The sequence below is a fragment of the Elephas maximus genome, chromosome 27, assembly GCF_024166365.1.
Source record: "Elephas maximus indicus isolate mEleMax1 chromosome 27, mEleMax1 primary haplotype, whole genome shotgun sequence".
NCBI lineage: Eukaryota > Metazoa > Chordata > Mammalia > Proboscidea > Elephantidae > Elephas > Elephas maximus.
Window position 1 is genome coordinate 19278184 of NC_064845.1, and position 23967 is coordinate 19302150.

Sequence of the window (23967 nt, forward strand, 5' to 3'; positions counted from 1 at the left end):
CAGGCAAAAAGGCAATGGGATGACATATTTAAAAAATTGAAGGAAAAGAATTGCCTGCCAAAAATCGTATATCCATCAAAACTGTCTCTTAAATGTGAAGGTGAAATTAAGACATTTCCAGATGAACACAAGTTGAGGGAATTCATAAAAACCAAACCAAAACTACAAGAAACACTAAAGGGAGTTCTTTGGTAAGAAAATCAATAATATCAGGTATCAACCCAAGACTAGAACACTGGGCAGAGCAACCAGAAGTCAACCCAGACAGGGAAATCCAAAAAAACAAGGCAAGATTATAAAAAAAACAAAAAACAAAGCCCAACACAGGGTAACGGCGATGTTATTATATAAAAGAAGACAACATTAAAATAATAAAGAGGGACTAAGAAATGTAATCATGTACCTTCCATACGGAGAGGAAGATATGGTAATACAAAGAAATTAAAGTTAGTTTTCAATTTAGAAAAATAGGGGTAAATAATAAGGTAACCACAAAGGACACAAACTATCCTACTCATCAAAATAAAATACGAGGAAAGAATACAAGCTCAGCAGAAACAAAACCAACAACAAATATGAGGAAAGGACAATATGTAAAGAAAAGCTACTCAGCACATAAAATCAAGTGGGAAAAAGAAACTGTCAACACACAAAAAAAGAAATCAAAATGATAGCACTAAATTCATACCTATCTATAAATACCCTGAATGTAAATGGACTAAATGCTCCAATAAAGAGACAGAGAGTGGCAGAATGGATTAAAAAACAAGATCTGTCTACATGCTGCCTACAAGAGACACACCTTAGACTTAGAGACACAAACAAACTAAAATTCAAAGGATAGAAAAAAATACATCAAGCAAACAACAATCAAAAAAGAGCAGGAATGGCAATATTAATTTCTGACAAAATAGACTTTAAAGTTCAATCCATCACAAAAAGATAAGGAAGGACAGTCTATAATGATTAAAGGGGCAATACACCAAGAAGATATACCCATATTAAATATTTATGCATCCAATGACAGGGCTGCAAGATACATAAAACAAACTCTACCGGCATTGAAAAGTGAGACAGACAGCTCCACAATAATACTAGGAGACTTCAACACACCACTTTCAGTGAAGGACAGGACATCCAGGAAGAAGCTCAATAAAGACATGGAAGATCTAAATGCCACAATCAACCAACTTAACCTCGTAGACATATACAGAACACTCCACCCAACAGCAACCAACTATACTTTCTTTTCTAGTGCACATGGAACATTCTCTAGAATAGACCACATATTAGGTCATAAAGCAAGCCTTAGCAGAATACAAAACATTGAAATATTACAAAGCATCTTCTCTGACCATAAGGCCATAAAAGTGGAAATCAATACCGGGAAAAGAAATCAAACACTTGGAAACTGAACAATACCCTGCTCAAGAAAGACTGGATTATAGAAGACATTAAGGATGGAATCAAGAAATTCATAGACTACAATGAGAATGAAAACACTTCCTATCAGAACCTTTGGGATACAGCAAAAGCGGTGCTCAGAGGCCAATTTATATCAATAAATGCACACATCCAAAAAGAAGAAAGGGCCAAAACCAAAGAATTATCCCTACAACTTGAACAAATAGAAAGAGAGCAACAAAAGAAACCCACAGGCACCAGAAGAAAGCAAATAATAAAAATTAGAGCTGAACTAAATGAAATAGAAAACATTTTGAAAAACAATTGAAAGAATAAAGAAGACCAAAAGCTGGTTTTTTAAAAAAAATCAACAAACCTGATAAACCACTGGCCAAACTGACAAAAGAAAAACAGGAGAGGAAGCAAATAATCTGTATAAGAAATGAGAGGGGCAATATTACAAAAGACCCAACTGAAATTAAAAGAATCATATCAGATTGCTATGAAAAATTGTACTCTAACAAATTTGGAAAACTAGAAGAAATGGATGAATTCCTAGAAACTCATTACCTACCTAAACTAACACAAACAGAGGTAGAACAACTAAATAGACCCATAACAAGAGAAGAGATTAAGAAGGTAACCAAAAAACTCTCAACAAAAAAAGCCCTGGTCCAGATGGCTTCACTGCAGAGTTCTAACAAACTTTCAGAGAAGACCTAATACCACTACTACTAAAGGTATTTCAGAGCATAGAAAAGGATGGAACACTACCAGACTCATTCTATGAAGCCACCATATCCCTGATACCAAAACCAGGTAAAGACACCACAAGAAAATTATAGACCTATATCTCTCATGAATGTAGATGCAAAAATCCTCAACAAAATTCTAGCCAATAGAATTCAACAACATATCAAAAAAATAATTCACCATGACCAAGTGGGATTCATACCAGGTATGCAGGTATGGTTCAGCATTAGAAAAACAATTAATGTAATCCACCACATAAATAAAACAAAAGACAAGAATCACATGATTTTATCAATTGATGCAGAAAAGGCATTTGACAAAGTTCAACACTTATTCATGACAAAAAAACTCTCAGCAAAATAGGAATAGAAGGAAAATTCCTCAACATAATAAAGGGCATTTATACAAAGCCAAAAGCCAACATCACCCTAAATGGAGAAAGCCTAAAAACATTCCCATTGAGATCGGGAACCAGACAAGGATATCCTTTATCACCCACCACTCGTATTCAACATTGTGCTGGAAGTCCTAGCCAGAGCAATTAGGCTAGATAAAGAAATAAAGGGCATCTAGATTTTTTTTTCTTTTAGATTGGCAAGGAAGAAGTCAAAGTATTTCTATTTGCAGATGACATGATCTTATACACAGAAAACCCTAAGGAATCTTCCAGAAAACTACAGAAACTAATAGAAGAGCTCAGCAGAGTACTGGGATACAAGATAAACATACAAAAATCAGTTGGGTTCCTCTACACCAAGAAATAGAACATCAAAGAGGAAATCACCAAATCAATGCCATTTACAGTAGCCCCCAAGAAGATAAAATACTTAGGAAGAAATCTTACCAGAGATGTAAAAGGGTTATACAAAGAAAACTACAGTACACTTCTGCAAGAAACCAAAAGAGACTTACATAAATGGAAGAACATACCTTGCTTGTGGATAGGAAGACTTAACATTATAAAAATATTTATTCTACCAAAAGCAATCTATACATTTAATGCAATATTGATCCAAATCTCAATGGCATTCTTTAATGAGATAGAGAAACAAACCACCAACTTCATATGGAAGGGAAAGGAGGCCCCAGATGAATAAGGCATTACTAAAAAAAAAGAACAAAATGGGAGGCTTTGCTTTACCTGATTTTAGAACCTATTATACCGCCACAGTAGTCAAAACAGCCTGGCACTGGTACAACAACAGATATATGCACCAATGGAACAGAATTGAGAATCCAGACATAAATCCATCCACATATGAGCAGTTGGTATTTGACAAAGGCTCCAAAACAGTTAAACGGGGAAAAGACAGTCTTTTTAACAAATGGTGCTGGTGTAAGTGCATATCCATCTGCAAAAAAATGAAACAAGACCCATACCTCACTCCATGCACAGAAACTAACTCAAAATGGATCAAAGACCTAAATATAAAATCTAAAACGATAAAGAGATCATGGAAGAAAAAATAGGGAAAACGTTAAAAGCCCTAATACCTGGCATAAACAGTATACAAAACATTATAGAGAATGTAGAAGAAAAACCAGATAACTGGGAGTTGCTAAAAATCAAACACCTATGCTCATCCAAAGACTTCACCAAAAGAGTAGAAAGACTACCTACAGACTGGGAAAGAGTTTTCAGCTACGACATTTCTGATCAGCCCCTGATCTCTAAATTCTACATGATACTGCAAAAACTCAACTGCAAAAAGACAAATAACCCAATTAAAAAATGGGCAAAATATATGAAAAGACACTTCACTAAAGAAGACATTCAGGTAGCAAACAGATATATGAGGAAGTGTTCACGATCATTAGCCATTAGAGAAATGCAGATCAAAACTTCAATAAGATTTCATCTCACTCCAACAAGGCTGGCATGAATCCAAAAAACAGAAAATAATCAATGTTGGAGAGGATGTGGAGAGACTGGAACACTTATACACTGCTGGTGCGAATGTCAAAGGATACAACCACTTTGGAAATCAATTTGGTGCTTCCTTGAAAAGCTAGGAATAGAACTACCATACGATCCAGCAATCCCACTCCTTGGAATACATCCTAGAGAAATAGGAGCCTTTACATGAACAGATATATGCATACCCATGTTTATTGCAGCACTGTTTACAATAGCAAAAAGATGGAAGCAACCAAGGTGTCCATCAACAGATAAATGGATAAATAAATTATGACATATTCACACAATGGAATACTACGCATCAATAAAGAACAGTGAGGAATCTGTGAAACATTTCATAACATGGAGGAACCTGGAAGGCATTATGCTGAGTGAAATCAGTCACTTACAAAGGACAAATATCATATAAGACCACTATTATAAGAGCCTGAGAAATAGTTTAAACTGAGAAGAAAACATACTTTTGTGGTTACGAGAGGAGGGAGGGAGGAGGGTGGGAGAGGGGCATTCACTAATTAGATAGTAAATAAGAACTACTTTAGGTGAAGGGAAAGACAGCACACAGTACAGGGGAGGTCAGCACAATTGGACTAAACCAAAAGCAAAGAAGTTTCCTGAATAAACTGAATGCTTCGAAGGCCAGTGTAGCAGGGGCACAGGTCTGGGGACCATGGTTTCAGGGGACATCTAAGGCAATTGGCATAATAAAATCTATTAAGAAAACATTCTGCATCCCACTTTGAAGAGTGGCGTCTGGGGTCTTAAACGCTAGCAAGCAGCCATCTAAGATGCATCAATTGGTCTCAAGTCACCTGGATCAAAGGAGAATGAAGAACACCAAGGACACAAGGTGATTAAGAGCCCAAGAGACAGAAAGGGCCACATGAACCAGTGACTACATCATCCTGAGACCAGAAGAACTAGATGGTGCCCGGCTACAACCGATGACTGCCCTGACAGGGAACACAACAGAGAACCCCTGAGGGAGCAGGAGAGCAGTGGGATGCAGGCCCCAAGTTCTCATAAGACCAGATTTAATGGTCTGACTGAGACTAGAAGGACCCCGCCGGTCATGGCCCCCAGACCTTTCGTTGCCCCAGAACAGGAACCATTCCCAAAGCCAACCCTTCAGACAGGGATTGGACTGGACAATGGGTTGGAGAGGGATCCTGGTGAGGAGTGAGCTTCTTGGACCAGGTGGACACTTAAGACTATGTTGGCATCTCCTGCCTGGAGGGGTGATGAGAGGGTGTAGGGGGTTAGAAGCTGGCTAAATGGACACAAAAAGGGAGAGTGGAGGGAGAGAGCAGACTGTCTCATTAGGGGGAGAGTAATTGGGAGTGTGTAGCAAGGTGTATACGGGTTTTTGTGTGAGAGACTGACTTGATTTGTAAACTTTCACTTAAAGCACAATAAAAATTATTAAAAAAGAAAGACCAGACATGCTGGCCTGACAGAGACTGGAGAAACCCTGAGGGTATGGCCCCCAGATACTCTTTCAGCTCAGTAATGAGGCCTTTCCTGAGGTTCACCCTTCAGCCAAAGATTGAGCAGGCCCATGGAACAAAACAAGACTAAAGGGGCGGACTAGCCCTGGGGCAGGGACTGGAAGGCAGGAGAGAACAGGAAAGCTGGTAATAGGGAAGCCAAGGTCAAGAAGGGAGAGTGTTGACATGTCGTGGGGTTGGTAACCAATGTCATAAAACAATATGTGTACTAACTCTTTAACGAGAAACTAGTTTGTTCTGTAAACCTTCATCTAAAGTAAAAAAAAAAAAATTAGAATTAAAAAAAAAAAAAAAAACTCCCTTAAAAAAAAAAAAATTTAACAGTTTGTGAGAGAGACAGACACATCAGCAATAACTTAACCACAAATTACAATAAATTCTTTAAAAGCAAATTTAGTAAAAGCTTAATGAAGACAGGGTAGATAACGCTTATCTCTTCTGCAAAGGCCTGAAGGGGTGGTCTAGAAGAGGTGTTCATGAAGAGACTGTCTTTGAATTTTGATTGCAAAACGCTGAGAAGTTATCCAGCCTAGGCCACACTCCTGCATGAAGGAGAAACATGATCAAAATCACCGATGAAGGAGAGAGCAGGGCTTCTTTAGGGAACAACCAGTAGTCTTTTTTTGGTGAATGAGGTAAGAGATGATAGAAGCTGAGCTGTCAAGCAGGCAGGGATAGGTCCTGAAGGGCTCTGGCCTGCTAAGAAGATTGTACCCTGGGGAGTTACTGGAATTTTTTAAGCAGGTGGTGGCAAACAGATGGAAGAGAAATAGACTAAACTCTGGGGAGTTATTGGAATTGTTTAAGCAGGTGGTGGCAAACGGATGGAAGAGAAATAGACTAGAACCTGTTTTATCTCATTTGTCTAGATACTTAAAGGACTTCTCTACATACCCTCTGCTCTCGTCTAGATTGGCTATCATTTTATCTACTTGCTTGTTGGAAAGTTCTAATCTTTGGGGGCAAGAAAGTCTATTCAAGTGAATTTGCTGAACACTTCAAGTGGGCAAGGCTTTTTTGGGAAGAAGGAGTGATGGGACAGGTTGCTTCTTTTAGTCTTTGTTGCAGGGAGAAGGCAAGGGAGGTCTTCCATTCACCCGTTCGGAGGAACAGTACATGGTAAGTAGAGAATCCCAAGAATCTTTAGTAATTATTATAAGAGAGCAGGAGAATATTCACTGGAGGTATTAGTTCAAGTGGTAAGAATAGCCATTTACATCCATTGTCCATTTTCCTAGTCTCTCTCAGAGCTTTTTGATTAAACAAATCTCTTTTCACATGACAGTAGGGATTAAACAAACTGAATTAAAAGAATAGCCTTTTCTTCACTATGAAAACTACTTGACTCTGTTTAATTAAAACATATTATTAATTAGTAGATAACATTAATGGAAATTAGCAGAGCCCATCAATTTTTTTTCCCTTCTGTCAGAAAAGCTGTTTTTAGACTTTTTACTGTGGTGTTTATCTTTGTTCAACTTCAAATCCCTGTTATCCCTCTTTGAAGTCTTAAAGAAAAGTGTTTTTATCATGCTTCAGAGCCCAGAAATATTCTTCCAAATCTCTGATCAACTGGATTATCTGAAGGGTAAGAGCAGCTAGCATTTACATAGGACTTTCATCATAGGAAGGGTCTTTAACACAGATTATCTCCTTTTACCTTCAAAAAACTGTGCTTCAGATACTATCCTTATCATCTCACAAGTGGGGAAATGGAGGTTTTGTGAAGTTCATGGTTTTCCTCAAGATTATGAATTAAGTAAGTGGCAGAGTTCAGAATCAAAACCTTGACTTCATAACCTGAACTGTTTTGATTCTCCCGGACTGGTTTATCTTTTGCTGAAGTAACATACAGATGTGACTAGTGGCTCAGAAGCAATGGCTCCTTGCCATCAAAATCAGTCAAAGGGGAAAGATAGTCATCCCAGATAAAGTGATGTTGACCGCCTGTGCCAGTCAGGCCGCAGACTCATTGCAGAGATTTTATCCCTTTCTGGCTACAAATGAACATTTGCAGGCCAAGCACAGTCTACATCCAGGGAGCACACAGCTTCGAAACCAAGGTCTGAATTCAAACCCACTTGCATAGCTCTCACACTTTTCTTTCTCTGGATGCTGGGCCCTGCCTCTGTGCTTGCAAGGTCTTGGGTCCCCTTTGATATTTCTCTACTTAAATGACCTCCACAAGTCTTACCTGCCAATTTAACAATTGCATTTAATTCAAGTAATGTTTCTGTGCACCTATGTTGTTGTTGTTAGGTGCCGTACAGTTGTTTCTGATTCATACTGACTCTATGTACAACAGAATGAAACACTACCTGGTCCTGTGCTATCCTCATAATCGTTGGTATGCTTGAACCCATCGTTGCAGTCACTGTGTCAGTCTGTCTTGTCGAGGGTCGTCCTCCTTTTTGCTGACCCTCTATTTTACCAAGTTTGATGTACTTCTCCAGAGACTGGTCCCTCCTGACAACATGTCCAAAGTATGTGAGATGGTCTCGCCATCCTTGCTTCTAAGGAGCATTCTGGCTGTATGTACTTCTTCCAAGACAGATTTGTTCATTCTTCTTGAAGTCCATGGAATATTCATTATTCTTCGCCAACACCATAATTCAAAGGTATCAGTTCTCCTTTGGTCTTCCTTACTCATTGTCCAGTTTTCACATGCATATGAGGCGATTGAAAACACCATGACTTGGGTCAGGCACACCTTAGTCCTTAAAGTGACATCTTTGCTTTTTAATACTTTAAAGAGGTCTTTTGCAACAGATTTATCTGATGAAATCCATCATATGGTTTCTTGACTGCTGTTTCCATGGGTGTTGATCGTGGATCCAAGTAAAATGAAATCCTTGACAACTTCAATCTTTTCTCTGTTTATCATACTGTTACTTAGTGGTCCAGTTGTAAGGATTTTTGTTTTCTTTATGTTGAGGTGTAATCCACACTGCAGGCTATAGACTTTGATATTCATCAATAAATGCTTCAAGTCCTCTTCACTTTCAGCAAGCAAGATTATGTCACCTGCATATCACAGGTTGTTAGTCTTCCTTCAATTCTGATGCCCCATTCATTTTCACATACCTCAGCTTCTCAGATTATTATTTGCTCAATGTAGAGAGATTGAATAAGTGTGGTGAAAGGACACAACTCCGATGCACACCTTTTCTGACTTTGAACCATGCAGTGTCCCCTTGTTCTGTTCAAATGACTGCCTCTTGGTCTATGTACAAGTTCCTCATGAGCGCAATTAAGTGTTCTGGAATTTCCATTCTTCTCAATATCATCCATAAATTGTTATGATCCACACAGTCGAATGCCTTTGCATAGGCAATAAAACACAGGTAAAAATCTTTCTGGTATTCTCTGCAACATGCTCTAGATAGAGAATTATATGATCGGTAGGTGCCTTGGAGTCAGTTGTGACTCATAGAGACCCTATGTACAACAGAACGAAATACTGCTGGATTGTAGGCTCTTGCTATTTGAAAAACTGCCATTTTTGATCCTGAACTCTCCTGGACAACCCTGATCTCTTGCTGACCACATTCTGATGTAACCATGTTGGTGACCATACCCTTGAAAAGACTTGGCAGATGTGTGGTACTGACAGTTGCCATCAAAGTGAGACTTTCAGATGATTTATAGGTCAAAAGTGTGTAAAAATCTTATGTGAAATTATCTTTAAAGTCTAAGGGGAAGGAAGACAAGGCTCTGGGGAAAGGATATGAGTGAAAATTAATGCCTCTTTTTCTGTCTTTCCTCTTTGATTCTTACAGCTTGATTTGCTGGCTCAGTGGTTCTCAAGTGTCAATTTATGGAGCAATGCTGATTTGTGACCAAATTATCTGAGTCTTGGCAAAATGAGGAAAATGTGTTTGTAACCTTCCTTTTAGGAAGTTATGGTGATGATCAACGGCAGTTTGAAAACAAAATAATTGCTTGGCAAAATAAAGTTTTGCAATCCTTTGTAGATTCATAAAAAATTTTGAATGCTTTCTGCTCCATTAAGTACAACTGTCTAGGTATTACTGCTCTAGCTCGTAAGGGTTTAGACTCACTCACTCAGACAGATGTCTATGCCATACAGTCCAGGACCTAGATTCATGCTAATAACCATTTTCCAGCACTGCAGACTTGATTCTATTACTTTCAGACAGCATATTTACTGTTAGGGATGCCACAAATAGCAGGGCATATTGTGGACTGCCAGAGCCCTGGACTGGATGACTCCAGGTGGTACCATTTATATGATAGTCTATTTTATTGTGTTAATGGCATCACTGGAGAAATTGTGCAGTGCCCAACCCACCCAACCTTATGTGGCAGTCTTGAAGCTGTCTGGAGTCACTGTGATTCTGATGTGACTTCCATCTCCTCATGATCAGCTGATACCTCTCTGTCCCAGGCTCTGCTAGGCCCCTCTTTGTATTTTCTGGTCTTTTAGAGCTACTTTATTCCATGACTCTTTTAGAATCTGGTGTTTGTTCTCCACTGAAATATTCTCTGAGACTTTATAGCCGAGAATAGGAGAGATTGGATTTTGGTGTTAGATGTGATGATTAAACTGTTTGTTTAAAGATGAGTCTTGATGAAGGTAGAATGAAAAGTTGAAAATGTTTTGGCAGAAGGATTGCTAACTATGTGACCTTGGGCAAGATGCCTGTCCTCTTTAAATCTTTAATCTTCTTTTACGTACAATGGAGATAATATTGTGTATCTTGTAATTGTTTTTTTTTTTTTTGTAAAGATTAAATGAGAACGGATTTAAAACGTCTGAAAGAGGGTCTAGCACATATTAGCAGCATATGTCAGCAGCTCAAAAAATGTAAGTTATCTTCTCCTCATCCTTTTCATCTTGTCTTTGAAACTTTGTTATTTGATACATTAAAGACTGTTGTGTCCTCTTGGTAAACTGATCCTTTAATACTTATGTAGTGTCCCTTTCTGACTCTGGTAATTTTTTTTTTTCCTGTTAGAAGCCTAGTTTATATGATATTAAGATAGCTATTTAGCTTTCTTTTAATTGGTGTTCGTATGGTATATTTTCTCTATTTACTTTTAACCTACCCATATCATCACATATGAAGCCCTGGTGGTTCAGTGGTAACGAGCTCAGCTGCTGAGCAAAAAGTTAGCAGTTCAAATCCACCAGATGCTCCTTGGTAACACTATGGGGCAGATCTACCGCATCCTATCAGGTTGCTATGAGTTGGAATAGACTCAATGGCAATGGGTGGGGTATATCAGTATATTAGAGATGAGTTTTTGGTAGGCAGCATGTAGTTGGCCCATGTATTCTTTTTGTCTCCTCAATTTCTGTCTTTAAATTGGTGTATTTAAACCATTTATATTTAATATAACTTTCATATTATGTATTTTTATATATTATATTTTAGGAAACACTGGTGGTGTAGTGGTTAAGAGCTATGGCTGCTAACCAAAAGGTCAGCAGTTTGAATCCACGAGGCACTCCTTGGAAACTGTATGGGGCAGCTCTACTCTGTTCTATAGGGTTGCTATGAGTTGGAATCAGCAACTGATTTAACGGTATTATAAGTCTACTATTTTTATAATTTGCTTTGTTTGTTCCCTTTGTTTTTTGTTCCTCTGTTTCTCTTTTCCTACCTTCCTACGGGTTACTGGAACATTTTGGGGTGTTAAATTTTGCTTTGTCTGTAGTGTTTTTGAGTATGTCTCTTTGTATAGTTTTAAAAAATAGTTTTCTTAGTGGTTGCTCTAGGGATTACCCTACATTTCCTTTTAAAGATACACTAATTTACATACCTGAAGTTCAACTTAATGCACTTCAAATCTGCTTTACATATTTCTACTCAGTAAAAATGAGGAAGATCCTCAGTGAGATGGATTGACATAGTAGTTGGAACAATGGGCTCAAATACGGCAACAATTGTGAGGATGGTACTTGACTGGGCAGTGTTTCTTTCTGTTGTACATGGGGCTGCTATGAGTTGAAACTGACTTGATAGCTCCTAACAACAAAAACAGCACTGGTGGAACAAAATTTAGTATGACTTCTTTGATAAAAATTATGTGTCATAATGGTGTGAGATATGACTAGAAATTCCACTCTCGTCTCTATAATATAGAAAAACTGGAGCTCACATGGGCCAGGATTCTTGTACAGAATATATATAGCAAGATTGTTCAGTCACTACAAACTGGAAAGGACTGGAGAATTATAGCAGATTCATAAAATGGAATACAATAGAGCAACAAAAATGAGCACAACTACATTCACCTTATATTTCATTCGTTCAGCTTTGTCCCTTTCCTCTCTATTAAGTCAATTTTCTACTCTGTTTAGTGACATTTTGGGAGTACGTTTGAACTAATATAAACTATATAAATATCTCATTTTGTATGTTGCAAACCCTACAACTCTCCATATTTATACTCACTTCATACTCAGATCAAATCTAAATGGTGTGTGAGATTTGTTTCAGCTCAGAGAACAAGGCAAGGTAGGGTATGGTACTGGTCCATTGGCTCTCAACAGGTCAGCCCAGTGAAATCCTGGCAGTCACATACTATGACCCCCAATTTTTGAAAACAGTCTTTGGGAATTTCAGGAAACAAAATGTAGGCAGAGCTCAAGCTAGCAAGAAGACTTCAGCTGAAAGGGAAAATAGCAGCCAACTTGGCATTATTTGGAGAGTTTATATCTGGGACTATATGAAAATAAATTGCTTTTAAAAACTTGTGATACAACAAAATTTCTGGGGAATGGGTTCTGCATCCTTAACATAGAGTTCTTTTTGTTTGTCTGTTTAACCATTAGGATTGAAGAGGAACGGGGAAAAGGTAAGGGTCCATCCCTAGGCCCTCAAAGATCTGGCATAGCTCTAAGCATTCTCCAGCTGCTTTAGACTTAGGAGATTCCATTCAAAACTTATGCAAAGTAACCTGATATTAAACCACAGCTTCCTTTAACATCAGTCAGCAGTGTGTGTTTTCAGGACTGATTTTATGTAACTAGGCGCTGCAGTTCTGGCAAAGTCCTGACATAGTGCCTCTAAGTGTGTTCTAACCCGAGAGCAGTGGGGGAAGCAATAGCAGCCATTCACTCACAAGCTTTGGATGGCACTTGCTAAGTTTTCCAGGCATAAGTACCAAACTTAAATGACAGCATATCAGACTTACAGGTACATTGGAGAATTTAAATTATATTTTCAGGGGAGAATTTGGCTTTCAAACCCAAGTTTCCTTTTGTCTCCAGCTATAAAATTACAGCACTGCAGAGTAAATGTGTTGCAGTGTCTTCTGCAGGGGAGGAAAACCTGGCTATTTAATGAAGATTCATAGAAATGTCTACTAGGAGACACTCCAAAGACTGACTGCGTAGTCTTGTCCCCTCTACCTTGGTCAGTCCAAGATAAAACCCACAGCCTGCTTGGCTGAGGCATCTGGTTTGTCTTAGTCTTCCCATTCTGGAATGGAAAATGGAGCTTTCAACCTCAGTTTACCTGTTGTGATCTTGGTACCTGTGGATAAGCTCCCTGCAATCTGGACCAGTGTTCCATAGATACTGAGTGCTTGGTCAACGTTGGATCTGCAGCCACTGTGTCCTCATCGGCCAAAATGATACCTACCAGTCTGGGCAGTTACTTTTTTCTCTCTGGGTCTTTAGATTTCCCGTTTATAAAATGAAAGATTTAGACTAAATGCTGCTTACATCTAGAGTCATTATCTTAAATTTGAGTTTATCTTTGGACATGGTGCCTTTTACCTTTGACCCTTGCCAAGGCAAGTTTTTGGGCCCCTTCAGCCTATTAAAAAATCCTGAAGGAAAAATACCCTAATATTCTGCCTGTTGTTGTTAGGTACTGCTGAGCCGATCTCAACTCACAGCCCATGTGACAGAGCAGAACTGCCCCACAGAAGTGATTTTTTAGGCTGTAATCTTTATGGGAGCAGATCACCAGGTCTTTTTCTGAAAGAGCTGCTGAGCGGGTTCAAACTGCCAACCTTTCCGTTAGCAGCCAAGCACTTAACAATTGCACCACCAGGGCTGCTGTATATTGTCTAAACTCAATTCTGACTCGTAACAACCTTATAGGACAGGCTAGAACTGCCTCAGTAGGCTTTCCAAGGAATAGTTGGTGGATTCAAGCTGCCAGCCTTTTGGTTAGCAGCCAGGCCCTTAACCACCGCACCACCAGGGTTCTGTATTCTGTCTACCCACCCAGTGCCATTGAGTCAATTCCGACTCATAGTGACCCTATAGGACAGAGTAGAACTGTCCCATAGAGTTTCCAAGGAGTGCCTGGCGGATTCAAACTGCCGGCCCTTTGGTGAGTAGCCGTAGCACTTAACCACTATGCCAGCAGGGTTTCCCTGTATTCTGTCTAGTCTTGGCTAAATACTGTCTTTCACGAGTATCCAGCAAGTCTTGCATGAGGAAAAAAAAAAAAAGAGTCCCCCCTAAATATTAACTAAGACAGACAATGTGAACAACTATTTAAAATGCTATTTTATAATACTTTGAGATCAGGAATTCTTAACCTTAGGCCCATGATAAGTGTGTATGTGTGTAAGTGTGTGCATGCAAATATAACCATTTTCTTTCTGAAAGGAGGGTCCAATGCTTTTATCAGATTCTTTATTTTGAAAGACTTGAGAACCGCTGATTTGAGGTGTGAGCTTTCTGCATATTGCTTTTCCATGCATACATTTAGGCAAAATTTCTAAATTTAGTTGATGCAGTATATTGAGCATATGGATGTTCATATTAATCAAACATCTTCCTACTTTCTTTTTCTTAGACTTCAATATCTGGATTTTAATGCAGAACGTTACAAGCAAATACCTTCATGATTGCTTTTATTCCTCATCTATGTTGGTTTCTCTCTCCCCTCCTCTATACTTCCCTTTCCTGCCCTCCTCAATTCTTTTTTCCTTCCTTCTTCCCTCGCTGTTTATTTTCCCTTCTTTTTTCCTCTTCCTCTTCTTCTCTTCCTTCTCCAATTTCTTTCTCTACCTCTCTGTCTTCAAAAGTTTTAGGGCAGAAATGATGTTTTCATCATTTTATTCGCAGTCTCCAGGAGAGTTCCCGATACACAGCAATTGTCAATAAATATTTTTTGAACGAACATATGAACGAAGCATCCAGATCTGATATTGTTTTCATCTTTAAATTGTGAAACCATCAGGTTCGGGCTAGAGATGTGTGGGAAGTGTTCTTCAAGAAGAGTTTTGGGTGATCTCTAGATCCCAAAAGTAAGATTTGCTAAAAGTAGCAAGTCTTCATGAATCTGCGCAAGTCCTCTGGGTTTGACTGTTTTTTGTGGTAGATAACCTCCAAGAAGGCCGCCGATGATTCCATGATTTCTGTCTCCTGATATTCACACTCTTATGTAGTCCCTTTCTCATTGTACCAGGATTGGTCGCTGTGATTAATAGCATATGATGGAAAAGATGGTATGCCACTTCAAAGATTAAGTTATAAAAGACTGCAGGTTCTATCTTGGGATCTCTCCCTCTCTTGCTTGGGGGAAGCCATGTCATGGACAGACCTACAGAAAGATCCACATGGTAAAGAAGTGAAATCTCCTGTTAATAGTTTATAATGACGTAGAATCCTCCAAACCTCAGATTACTACATCCCCAGCTGACAGCTTGATTGCAGCCTCATGAGAGACCCAGAGGAGAATCACCAGTCTAAGCCACTCCTAGATTTCTGAGCTACAGAAACTGTGAAATAATTAATGTTTATTGCTTTAAGCTGGCAATAATTTGGGGGTAATTTGTTATGCAGCAATAGATAACTAAGACAGTTGTTGAATGGCACCTTTGGGTGCTGTTAGAGTTAATGAGCTGGCTTTAGCTAATAAAGCTGAAGAGTATCTATTCTTTGTTTCACTGATTAATACCCAGGCTGGGGAAGACATTGGTCTTACATTTAAGTTATAATGTTGAGAATATAATTTTCCTCTTTGGAATTCTTCTTTTTTTTATCATATATAAGATAAAAAAAAAAAATTGACATTCTTAGGGCTATATAATCTCTCTTTGAAAAATTAAGCAAGTTCTATGGCTCTTATTGGTGCTAGAGTAGAACTGTTCCTAAGGAGAATTTTCGCCCTGTAATTAGCCACAGATGTGTTAACTTACCCACTACAGACATTATTCCGCTTATAAGCTAAGAAATGAAACTCCTCGAAGGCAGGACTATGTGTTGTGCACTGCATAACTCCTCTTCCTAGTAAAGCAGTTAATGTATTTGGGATCTAGTGATTTTTTTTTTTTTTTTTTTTTTTGCTGAAAACCTGAATTGCTGAAAAAGAAGAGCACCTTTTCTAATGAGTCTTACATCCATTGATACAATCTAAGGCAGATTAGATGAGGCAGATATACATGATATCATTGCTATAATTGTGGAGGTTTCTTACTACTCTTCAGTAGTGTTAAGGATTGAATGGTGTCCCCCCAGAATACGTGTTGTAAATCCTAACCTCTGTGATTGTGGTTATAATTCCATTTGGGAATGAGTTGCTTTTGTTATGCTAATGGAAAGGATTAGTGTAGGGTGTATCTTGAGTCCATATCTTTTGAGATATAAAAGAGATTAAATAAGCAAGCTACGAAGCAGAGATGGGGGAAGAGAGATGCCAAGCCACATGAAGATTGCCCAGGTTCAGAAGCTCAAAAGAGAAAATGACCTTCCTCCAGAGCCAACAGAGAGAAAGCCTTCCCCTAGAGTTGGCACCCTGAATTTGGACCTCTAGCCTCCTAAGTTGTGAGAAAATAATTTTCCAGTTTGTTAAAGCCATCCATTCGTGGTATTTCTATTATAGCATCACTAGATAGCTAAGACAGAATTTGGTACCAGGAGTGAGATGCTGCTCTAACAGATACCTAAAATGTGGAAGCAATTTTGGAATTGGGTAGTGGGTAAAGAGGCTGGAAGAATTTTAAAGTGCCTAATTGTAACACCCTAGATTTTCTTGAGACTGTTGGTAGGGTTACAGACATCAAAGGCAATTCTGGTGAGGGCTCAGAAGGAAATGAGGTGAGCTATAGAGAAAGTCTCTACCATCTTAGAGAATACATATGGTGCCAGTAACAGAATGTAGATAAAAATGTGGATGTTAAATGTGCTTCTGATGAAGCTTTAAAAAAATGATGAATGTGATTGAACAATGGAGGAAAGATGATGATTTTTATGCAGTGGCAAAGAACTTGTCTGAATTATGTTCAAATGTTTGGTGGAAGGTAGAACTTGTGATAACTTGGATATCTGACTGAGGAAATTTCTAAGCAAGATTTTAAAGGGGCTGTGTGGTTTCTCCTTGCCACATACAGTAAAATGCAAGAGGAAAGAGATAGACTTAAAAATGAACTGTGCAAAATGAAAACAGGACTTAAAGATTTGGAAAATTCTGTTGTACAAACTAAGAACACATGTCCTAGAATGTTCACTAAGAACAGGGCTACACAATATTTTGTTAAAAGAGATTAAACCTGTGAGTGATGGATCTAACCAACTACCATAGCAGAAAACTCATCAGTTTAGACTGAAAGGGACACAAAAAGAACAAAAGGAGAGAATACTGTTTACCGCTTGGAATTCTACAGGCAGGAAACAGGCCAAAAGAGCTATATCTATTCTATTGTCCTCCAAGAAAAGAAGAGAACCATCCCTGAAGCAGCTCAGAGATCAGCAGAATGGTTGGAAGGAGCATGAGAAGCAGAGCTACTTCAGTCTCAAACCATGGGGCCATAGTCTCTAGGGTCTCAAAAGATGGGGCCATGGGCCTCTGGGGGTGTCAAAGGGTAGAGCCACAGCCTCCTAGATTTCAGAGTCATGTCTTCACCAACTAGACTTTGAAGTGTGGGACTGCCATTCACTTTGGTCAAGAGGATGGGCCCTCTGCCCAAAACTAATGGGGTGGGGCTGCCATACCCAAAGGGCAGAAAATGGGGCTTGCCAGGTTCAAGGGGATGTTCACCACTCAGAGGGACTAGTAGAATGGGGCCACCCAAAGCTAAGGGAGCGGAGTTGCAATCCCAGTGGGCCTGGAAGGCAGAACTGAAGCCCAGGGCTGAGAGACCTCTACCCAGAATCCAGAGATCCTGGTCAACAGACAGAGTCTGGAGGGCAGGGAAATTGCCTAGGTGGTCTCAGAGAACAGAGGATTATTTTCAAACCTTGAGAGCTAATGTAAATTGTTGATGCCCATTATTTGTTATTTCCTCCCAGTTTCTTCTGTTTATAATGGAAATGTCTACCTTGTGCTTGTTCCACCATTGTATTGGCTTATAGTCTAGATTTACAGGTTCACAGATGAAGAGGAATTTTGCACCAGGATGGAATAACGCCTAAAGTCTCAACCATATTTGATTTAGATGATTCAGAAGATGAGATAGATCTTGGACTTGAAGTTGATTTAAGAATTTTGGGATGACTTGATGGGGTGAATGTGTTTTACATGTGACAAGGACATATATTTTGGGAGGCCAAAGAGTGGAATGTTATGAATTGAACTGTGGTCCCCTAAGATATGTCGTAAATCCTAACCTCTATGCCTGTGGTTATAATCCCATTTGGGAATGGGTTGTCTTTGTTGTGTTAATGAGCCAAGATTAGTGTAGGGTATATCTGAATCAATCTCATTTGAGGTATAAAAGCAATTAAACAAGCAAGCTAGGAAGCAGAGATGGGGGAAGAGAGATGTCATGCCACATGAAAATTGCTCAAGAGCAGTAGCTCAGAAGAAATAAGGACTTTTCTCCAGAGCTGACAAGAGAACAAGTACTTTCTCCTAGAAACAGCACCCTGAATTTGGACTTCCAGCTTCCTAAACTGTGAGAAAATAAATTGCTCTTTGTTAAAGTAGAAATGCCATTTGTGGTATTTCTGTTATAGCAGCACTAGATAACTAAGAGAAGTAGGCAATTTTTATTAGTAGGCAATTATTTTTATTACATGGATCTCTGTTTATCTGCTGCATTTTAGGAGCCTTTACCAGAGTGAGGCATCCATCTACTGCTTACAGATAAACAAATCAAAATGAACATAACTAGTGACATCATTTTTTTAAACTTGAAAAAGCCTTATCAATAAATGATATTGTTGTCATGGAATGTGTGCAGTGTAAATGTGTTTCCTGCCAGCTATACATTAGACCCTCACAAGGGCAAGGGAAATTGAAACTGTCTTTCTAATGGATCATAAATCTTGGAAATGATTCGAATTCATGGATTAAATGTCAGCTTTGAAAGCATTTGCTGATTTATTTTGGATCTTAAAAGAAAGAACATTTCTATGACAAATAAAATTAGTGCATTTTCCTATTCTGCATTAGTAGTTTTCCAGAATAATAATCTTCAAAAAAGCAATGTGGCATGTAGACTATTTCTTCTTTTAGAAGAAGATACTTATTATTATTTTAGAACTTTTCTCCGATAATTAGAAGAGCCTTGGACATTAAGAATATGAAGGTAAGTGTATTAGAATGTAGAAATTATAATAAAAAAATAGTGGATTGCACCACCAAAATGCCAATTGAATCAGTTAACAAGTGGCTAAGTTGCATTGGCGTGACTGTGGTAAAATCAGGGTCTTTATATAATTTTCCTCATGTTTTCCCCCTCTACTTACCATTCATAAAAAAGGAAATTGTGACTGCTTTTCTGACTTGACATCAGTTTGGCAACTGTAAAATATCTCTTCTTGCCGAAATTCAAATTAAAAGCATTCTATAAAAACAGCCACTTCCCTTTCAGTCCAGGGAATTGCTCCAGGCTCTGCCTCTCATCCTTTTAATTAGAACTCTTTTAACAGCCCCTGAGTCCCTGATCTCTTTTCTGTTGCTTCACACTTTTATGACAGTGAGTTTCCACACACTGACACATTTTTTGATGTGTGGCCTAGTTGTTGATCAAAGAATTTTCCAAGGCTCTTTTTTTTTTTCTTCTAGTTTCATTCTCCTTGACCCTCACGTTGCAACCTGAGGAAAAGCAATGTCCCACTTGTGCCTGACACTTGCCCAGACACCTTTGTCCTAGCTGAAGACCAATGCCCCTCTCTCCAGTTTAAATTAAAGGGCTATTGGGTTTTGCTCCATGGCCAGATGGCCTTGGAACATCTGGCCTTGGCCTGGTACACATTTCTTCCCGTAGTTCACATTTTAGAGGTAGACCAGGTCTTGCTAATTATGTCAAGATTGTTCAATTTTTATAACATGGTCTCACGCTCATGAAGTTAGATGCACTGTGGGGTTTTTAAGAAAAGTGGTGGAATGTGTCTAAAACTGGTTGTAAAAGACCACAACAGGCTATATGATACCTGGCCCTTTGGCCAGACCTTCACAGTTAGTGGGGGCTAATCAGCTGTCTACCCTTCAGGAGAATGCTCCAGTTCTGTTGCTCTCGAAGGGAATAGTTTTTGTTGCTTTTTAAGTAACACTATCTTAAGTTATTCAGTGCCGCATAACTTTGGCACGCAGGACTCCTTGATGACAATAGTATTTTTCTATCTGCCTGTGCATAGGGGCACGGTACTGATCTCCATCTTAGTCAATCCACCATAGAACAGCTAAATCAGGCTTATAATTACTGGCTCTCATATTTTCAATGAAGGAGAAATTGGGTTATATGGATGTTGTCTTTGATACCTGAATTCATTCCCTGATATTTAGAAAATTATGAACTATCCATTATATCTCTGATTCACGTGAAGATTAGACCATCATGACTAAATTTCTTCAGTGCCTAGATTGTTACAGCATTTCTCTTGTTGTTTGGCCTTTCTATAAAAAGGAAGTCTTTATTAACCGGGATTTCTGTTGTGCAGACAACTGATTTAGAAATGATTTCTTACAGCTAGCTTCTTATGTCCCAGTGCCACTCTACCTCTGTCATTACTGATCTCATTCATTAATTTTTTGAAAAATAATTTTTGAGCATCTATTATATGCCAGGCATCATTCTAGGTTCTAGGTAAAGAGCAATGAACAAAACAGACAAGACCCTCTGTTGTCATGGAATTTACATTTTAGTGACAGCTTTGACTCTCTAGGCCCTTTTAACGTAACTCCTGTGCCCGTCCCTTTTCTCTTTTCTGTCCTGGTCCAGAAGTTTCAATCTCTGGGCTTTCCTGGAAACTTCAACTTCTGTTGCTACAGTCTCTATGACAGCAGCTCTCTTTCAACCAGCCTGGCCCTGCCCCCCAAAATATTAAGTGCCATTCCTGTACCTGCCACCAGAATGGGGGAGACGTGTTCTTGGTGTCTGCTTACCACTGTGATACCCTCTATTTTTTGTAGAAGCATTAGAACAATGTGAAACATGATGGCGAGGATCATTATTATTAGTAGTAGTACTTTTCTTCAGGTACTTTATGAACTATAAACGTTTGTGTGGGCTGCACTGGGAGCCTAAGCACTCTTTATTACAAAGCCCACCCCTGGTTTCCAATCTGAAATTTTACAAACAGGCTGTCAGAGTCCAAGGTATGACTTGGGAGTTTCTAGTGCAATGATGATTCAAAGTTGCGATGATGACCTTGAAGCTGTTTGAGATTCAAAACTAGCCTCTGAATTAGCAAAGAATGATTACATTTTCTTTATTCTGTTTTAGACTTACATTTCTATATTCTATATTTTGAAAAGTGATAATCTACTATACATTTTTCACATATACAAGTATATTTTAACATACTGTTCTATATATGATAACTCAATTGGTCTCTCCTATCCCTCAATAAAACCTCCATCATTTGACCAGCTGAGATAACAAAAAGTTTACTATACTCAGGAGCCTCCTTTGGTAAAATGGAAACCTATGATTCTAGGTTATGTTTGAAGCCTGGGAAAAGTAACAGAAATGAATTGTTTCATCTCTCTGTCCAAACAGCCTCTCAAGAAAAAAACACTTTTTGAAAAATAAGATAAACTAGTCTCTAGTGAGTCATAATTTCTGGTTAGTGCTAGCCCGAAGCATCCAGGAGGGTCTACTTTTTGTGTCTCAATTAACAGTATGCATTCATGGGACTCTTTCAATTCCCCAAGTATAACCCAATTATCTGTTACTTAATCTGTTCAGTGGCCTCATAGGGCAGGTAGATGAAGGAGATTACTACCCAAGAGCATACAGGGAGGAGTGGTGGTGCCAAGGCATACAGAGGAGGTATAGGCAGCTCAAGAGAAGCACCCTGGGCCTTATGGAAAGCTTCCACCTCTGAGCTTAAAGTCACTCATATGTTCCTGCCCATTTCCCATTTCTCTGAGATTAGACTGGGAATGTATACAGCGAATATTCTCTAGGGGATCATGGACTGGGTGAATGAATGCAGGTTGATGGTGAAACTTGACTTCAGGGGCCTTTTCTCCTTTGTTTTTGCTAAGCTTTCCTTCATAAAGGCTTTGGAAAGAACCTAAGGAGAAAGGGGCTGGCAGGGACCGAAATCCTTTTTTACTTAGACAATTGCATATTCTCTGTTTCTTACTGAAGGCTGTACTCTGGTATGTCATCTTAAACACAGAGAGTTACCAATCTACTATTAGACTGCCTCCAGGGGAGGTAAGATGTAAATGAGAGAAGCAGTGATTCTTGGAAAGAAGCATTAAACTGGAGTCGGGTTCTAACTTCTAAAATTTTTTTCTAAAGAAATAATATTGATGTGGATTAAGACTTACCTGTAAATCTTTAGAAATATTGCCAGAAGATGAAATAGAGTGCAACAATTGAGCGTTTGCTATGGAACCAGAATACCCAGGTATGAATCCTAGCTCTGCAGTTTACTGGATGTGTGACCTTGAGCAAAGTATTTAACTTTGTTTTGCCTGAGTTTCCTCAGTTTCTAAAGAGAGGGCTGTTACTGCATCTTTATCATAGAATTTTTTTACACATTAAATTAGTTAAGAGTTGTAAATTGCTTAGCACGATGCCTGTCCCTGCCATGAAAGCACTGAGTGAATATTTGCTATTATTATTAGACTATTTATCACAGTATTATTTATAATAGTAAAAAAATTGGACACAACATAACTACCCGTTGATGAAGAAACCATTATACTTCCATATAATGTGAGACTATGCTGCTATTAAAGATGATATTTCCGAAGACTTTTTAATGACATGGAAAAAGATTGCTCAATGGAAAAAAACCAGTTGCAGAATATTACACCTGGGGCAGTTCCCTTTGTTAAACGTAGTATATGGAAATATGCAGGAAAAGGAACAGAAATGTTACATACAAGGTGTTAGCCACAGGATCGCAGGTTTTTTTCTTCTGTTTTGACTATACCTGTATTTTTTGTCTTGAACAAGTATTACATTTATAATCAGAGAAAAACCAAAAACCAAACCCAGTGCTGTCGAGTCAATTCTGGCTCATAGCGACCCTATAGGACAGAGTAGAACTGCCCTATAGAGTTTCCAAGGAACGCCTGGTGGATTTCAACTGCTGACCCTTGGGTTAGCAGCCATAGCACTTAACCACTACGCCACCAGGGTTTCCAAATCAGAGAAAAGCATATATATATAAACGTTATCAAAACAACAAAAATTTGGTAACTACCCTTCTGTTTGTAGAACAGAAGTAAAAGTGACATCTGTGTCATAGATTGTTGTCATTATGTTTTCAGCGTATTGCCCCTTCCTCTCCCTGGCCTGCCCTGACCACCTGATAGAATTACCCCAACAATCATCTTCTAGCACGTTCTTCTGCCTTATTTGCTTCATATCATTTATCCCCCTCTGAAATTAGCTTGTTTGTTTTTCCTTCTTTTTATCTTTTCTCTCTGCAATGCAAACTCCTTTCCTAAGGAATCTCATCATTCTTGTTCACAGTTGAGGGGCTTTGAATATTGCTAGGCAGCTCAGGTAGTCAATAAATAATTGTTGAATGAATAGTGAATATCAATAAGTTTTGCAAAGTTCTCAGAAGATGTTAAGTATTGTTCTTAGAGGCAAAGACATAATCCACTTCAAATTCCTAAAAAATAAACTAGATTCAAATACTTCTCTCTAGTGCAATGAACGCATAAAATGCCATAGCAAAGAGCCAGCACTTAGATAGCCTACCATGTGCCTCATCCTGCTCTCAGTGCTTGGCCTCAGTTTTCAGGATTAAACTAGTTATGTACTTAAACTAGTTAACTACTTATCTAGTTGAATTATCACAGCAATACTGTGATGTCTGCTACATTCTAATTTATACATTATTCTGGGATTCGCAGATGAGACAAGTGAGACATAGAGAATTTCAATAACTTGCTAAAGGTCACACACATTAGGGCACAGAGCTGGGGTTGGTACCCAGTAGTCTGGATCCCCAGTTTGTGTCTGTTACCACTATACCGTAATACCAATGGTAAGGAATTCTAAAAATGATCCAGGTATGGAACTACTTATACA